The sequence below is a fragment of the Belonocnema kinseyi genome, chromosome 7, assembly GCF_010883055.1.
Source record: "Belonocnema kinseyi isolate 2016_QV_RU_SX_M_011 chromosome 7, B_treatae_v1, whole genome shotgun sequence".
NCBI classification, from domain to species: domain Eukaryota; kingdom Metazoa; phylum Arthropoda; class Insecta; order Hymenoptera; family Cynipidae; genus Belonocnema; species Belonocnema kinseyi.
In genome coordinates this window covers 13,196,250-13,201,788 of record NC_046663.1, presented here as the reverse complement: position 1 = coordinate 13,201,788, position 5,539 = coordinate 13,196,250, and positions in this window count along the sequence as shown.

Sequence of the window (5,539 nt, the reverse complement as noted above, 5' to 3'; positions counted from 1 at the left end):
GCCGAAAACTCAAACATAAGAATAACCCGACCAGAGCCCCACTAGCTCCCGACCAGAGCCTGAAGATTACCCGCAAGGAAATGAGTGAACAGAAAGGCCCAACTGCCCTTGATCAACCACCGACCAGGCCCCGACTGAAATTTTGACAAAATAAAAGACCAACTAGTCCCCGATTAGTTCCCGACTGGGTACTTTGTCAAAATTAATAACCCGACTAGCCCCCGATTAGTGCCTGACTTGTTGGACCAAATTTTCGATAAATTGCGTCTTTTTCAAATTTTGAGTGGTCAGTCTGTATTGTTAGGGCGATATTGAATTGCAAATTTGATTGGTTTCAACAAGAACCCTCGTTTCTTCACCCTGTCGAACTATCTAGCTGATCTAGCAGGAATAAGCAAAGATATGGTGATGGGAGATGTAGATGAGGATTTGGGATAATGACTAAGGTGTGAAGTTCGAACCATTTTGGCAACTGGGAGCTGGGAGCAAAGGAACAAATTAGGATAAGTAATTGACGTGGCATTCCATGGGTTCGAGTTCGGCTCTGTTTGTGCAACTTAAGTAATTGTAGCACCGACTCTGGAATGTTACAGAATGGTTGTAACGTAACTTCTCGCGGCAGAACATGGTTGTGTGTAAATGCAGGAAAATTCACGCGCGACCTGAATGTGGACCATCGCATCGCGTAAGTGCTTGTACTCGAATTCCTTTACTTCGAGAGGCTCTGAATTATTAATGCGAGGCGCAGCGGCGAAAAGGTCATTTCATGAAAGTGGCTTTAGGCAAATCGTAAATTTGGTTTAATTGCATTCAAAGATTCGCCTTGTCATTGCATTCCAATTTCCATATAGTATTTTGAATATCATTTGCATATTGATATACTGGTATTTTTATTTAACTATTTTTTTTTATTTTGTAACCAAATAAACGTAAATGAGGGGCCTTACTTAAATTACGTAATGGATTTTAGGCCCTCTCTTGGACCTCCTACCCACCTGTAACAAACCATAAGAAATTATTTTACCCCCCCCCCTTCTTACTGTATGCAATCTTAAAAAAAAGTATCAGTTACAATTTCAGTTAAAAAATTAATTTAAAAAAAAGGTTTTTTGACTAACAAGTTAAATTGTCAACCGGACATAAGCCTTCAATAAAAGAAAACTTTTAATGTAGTTCAACTTTTATACCAGTAATTGAATTATCAATTCAAAAAGATTACTTTTTAACAAAATAGTTTAAATTTGAATTAAAGATATTGAATTTCAACTAGAAATATAAATTCTGAAAAAATACGATTATTTCTTAACAAGGTGATTCAAGCAAATCTTTTAAACCAAATAGTTTAATACTAAAAAAAAAATAATAATCTTAGAACAAAAAGTTACGACCTTGAAGTTTGCACAGATATGGATATTAAAATTGTGTAATTAATTGAAAAAAAACTAATAGTTGTATCAAAAAAATAAAAACACCCCTAGATTCATTTTCAAAAATTCTCGATTCAGTTTTTTTTCAAAAAAATTTTTAAACAATTACAACGAGTTTTATATTGAAGCAATTTTTATAAACAAAATAATTGTCTGATTTGAAAAATAAACATAATTATTGCATTCCCCTCAAAAATATTTAAATCCGGTCTTTTTATAACCAATTTTTTCAACAATTACAACATTTGTTGCTCAGCGTACATTGCCTGTGAATATGGATTTTAAAGTTTCGTAATTAATTTTTTTTAATCTAACGGTCGAGATATTTCAAAAGAAATGCAATGGTTTTCTTTATTTTTTAATTCGACACTTATTTTGTTTATAAGAATTGCATGGCTATAAAAATTAACGTAATTGTTTACAAAATTATTTAAACAAGGAAAAAAACTGCATCGAGATTTTTCGGTGATGAATCCAGAGATGTTTTTATTTTGTTTATACGACTATTAGTTTTTTTTAAATTAATTACAAGACTCAGAAATCTATATTAACAGTCAATCAATAAAGGTACTCTAAGCAACAAATGCAATCATTGTTGACAAAAAGGTTTAAAAAAATTACAGAGATATTTTCGAGAGGAATGAAATGTTTTGTTCATTTTTCAATTAGACAATTATTTTTCTTATAAGAATTGCATAACTATAAAAAGTGATGTAATTGTTTAAAAAATTGTTTAAACAAAAAGAAACAAAAAAAACAGCATTGAGATTTTTCCGAGACGAATTTAGTGGTGTTTTAATTTTTTTCATACCACTATTAGTTTTTTTTAAATTAATTACACAACTTTGAAATTCATATCTGCAGAAAACTTCGAAGTCGTAAAAAGTTGCATTTTTCTTTAAAAATAAATTATATTTCTACTAAAGCAGATTAATTTTTAAATCAAAGAGATAAATTTAAAAAAAGTTGAATTTTCTGCTACAAATTTTTCAGTTGACTTTTCACGATCAAAATATGAATTCTTTACAAAAAATAAATTTTTACGAAAAGAAACGAGATTATACTCCAAAAAGACGATTTTTTCAATCAAAAAGGATACATTTTTAACAATTTATTTGAAATTTCTACCAAGTAGTCAAATATTTAATTTTATCCAAGAAAGATGAACTTTAACTAACGGAGATTTATTTTTAGGAAACAACGACCAATTTTTTTTTAATAAAAGCAGGTGACTTTTTTAATTAAAATGACAAAATTTCAAAAAAGATAGTTAAATTTTAACCCTGAAATATTTCACTTAAATTTTTAATACAGAAATAGGAATTTCAAGCAAATAGTAAATTTTTTAGAAAATGGTTAAATTTTAAACAAAAATATTGCATTTTTTTCTAAAAAATACGCAATGTTTAAACTAAAAAAAGGAACTTTTACATAAAGATACAAATTTTGAGAAAAAACAGTTTTCAGCCAAAAAAGATTTCAGTTGACTTATCCACAAAGTACGAATTTTAAACAAGGGGTTAATGTTCTAGGAATAGAGCTGAATTTTTAAACAAAATAGATGATTTTTCAAGAAAACTAATTAATTCTACTGAACAAGACGAAGTTTCAATAAAAGGTGTAGAATGTTCAACTAAAAAATAGTTAACGAAAATGTAGTTGAATTTTTACCAACGGAATTTATATTCAACAAAATACATGCATTTTTAAATAAACAAATTCTACTAAGAAAATCTACAGAAAAAAATTACCAAGTGTTTGATAAATTACCAAGGAGACACATTTTCTGATTTTTTTTCAAATATTTTAATTTTTCTAAAAAATATTTTTTTAAATTTATTTAATTGTTTATTCGTGATTTAAAAAAATGGTAATAACCTTCAAAAAATTTTGTTCACCGAGAGAAAACCACAAATAGGTTTTTGTTTTCAGAAGTCGAGCTAAAACATTTGCTATTCGGAAAGATTTATAGATTAAAAATTTTGTTTTTCGAAACAAATTAAAATTCCATTTTAAACATTTTTATAAATTTCCGAAAGTTTATAAATTTAGTTAGCAATTAATGTTAATATTGCAAGTAATTCATGGAAAGTTACCATAAATTTCCCAAAATTCAATTTAAAAATGTCTAAAAATTTCTGGAAAATAATGAAGATTTTCGGTCGTTTATGGCAATTTCACACGTAAATATGTTGAATTACCATAAATTACCAAAAATTCAATTTTAAACTTTCTTATAAATTCCTGGAAATTTATGAATTTTTTTGGCAATTTATGTTAATATTACAGGTAATTTATAGTAATTTATCATAAATTGACCAAAATTGAATTTTAAACATTTTAATGAATTTCTATAAAATTTATGAATTTTTTGTCAAATTTATGGTAATTTGACATGTAATTTATGAAAACTTGATTCAAATTACCCAATTTTTTTTAAATTTATAACTTATTATAAATTAACCAACATTCGATTTTAAAGTTTATTACAAATATCTGGAAATTTATCAAACTTTTTGGTTATTTATGGCAATATTACAGGTAACTTAAGGCAAGTTACCATGAATTGCTCAAAATTTAATCTTTAAATGTCTATAAATGTCCGGAAATTTATGCACTTTTTCGGTAATTTCTGGAAATTTTACAGGGGAATATGGTAAATTACAATGAATAGCCCAAAATTCAATTTAAACATGCCTATACATCCCTTAGAATTTTTTTTTATGTATAGTAATTTTACATGTAAATATGGTATCTTACTGTGAATTACGGAAAATTCAATTTTTAACATTTTTATAAATTTCTAAGCAATTTATGACATTTTTGGGAATTTATGGCAATATTATATGTCATTTATGGAAACTTTAGAATAAATAGCCAAAATTCAATTTAAAAATTTCGTGAAATTTTTGGAAATTTTAGGTCATTTATGGTAATTTTTCAGGTAAATGCGGCAACTTTCGATAAATTACCCAATATTCTATTATAAAAGTTTTTTCATAACTTTCCGAGTAATTTCACAGGCAATCATTTTAAATTACTATAAAATATCCGACATGCAATTTGAAGCGTTTTTATACATTTCCGGAAATTTATGAAAATTTTGATGACTTATGGTAATATTAAAGGTAATTTACGGTCAATTACCATAAATTTCCCAAAATTCAATTTAAACATGCCTATACATTTCTGGGAATTAATAGAAATTTTTGTTCATCCATGGTAATTTTACATGTAAATACGGTAATTTACCATAAATTACAAAAGTTCAATTTAAAACATTTTTATCACTTTCCAGGAAGATTCTGAAATTTCTGTTTATTTAAAGGTAATATCACAAGTAATTTACGGAAACATAAGATAAATTTCCCAAAATTCAATTTAAAAATTTCTATAAATTTCCAGAAATTTTTGGTAATTTAAGTCATTTAATTAATTATTTATAGTAACTTTCCATAAGTTACCGTAAAATTAAAGCAAAAAAAGTTGCCTCACAGTTTTCACGGTGAATGGGCTAATTATCGTAAAATGCGGATTCAGGTTAATGATTTTCTTTATTCACGTCTGACGTCACTTTTCACACCCTAGGGAGTAAAAAGTAGAGCTTTAGTCCCACTTTATAGGCGTAAAAATGGGCTGAAATTATGTGTGTGTTATTATCGAATTTTGAATTGTTTATGTTTTTATTATTATAAAATAAAAATCCAAGAGGTGAATAGAATGCCAGTAATTAAATAAAAAGAATTGTTGATAAAACATGAAATTCGGCCAGCTTTATGAATTCTAATTTTTTTAAACTTGAGTAAGATTGCTTTTAGTATTGGCTTTAAAGATGAATAACAATGTGGACAAGTATTTACTCAACCTTTGACTGAATGGAAGACCTGGCATGATTCCAAAATGTGTTCCTCGTCAGACAACTATTGTCCAAGAACCTGGTAGGGTTACAGTAAATTCGGAGACGTAGAAATAATGGTTTCCTACTTGGAACTAAGACAACGAACTTTCCTTAGTCCTCCCTTCCCGAAGATGAAAATACTTTTAATTTCACCCCTAAATCAAGAAAAAATCTTCGTAAAATACTTCTTGTCTAGACAATCTCAATTTCAATA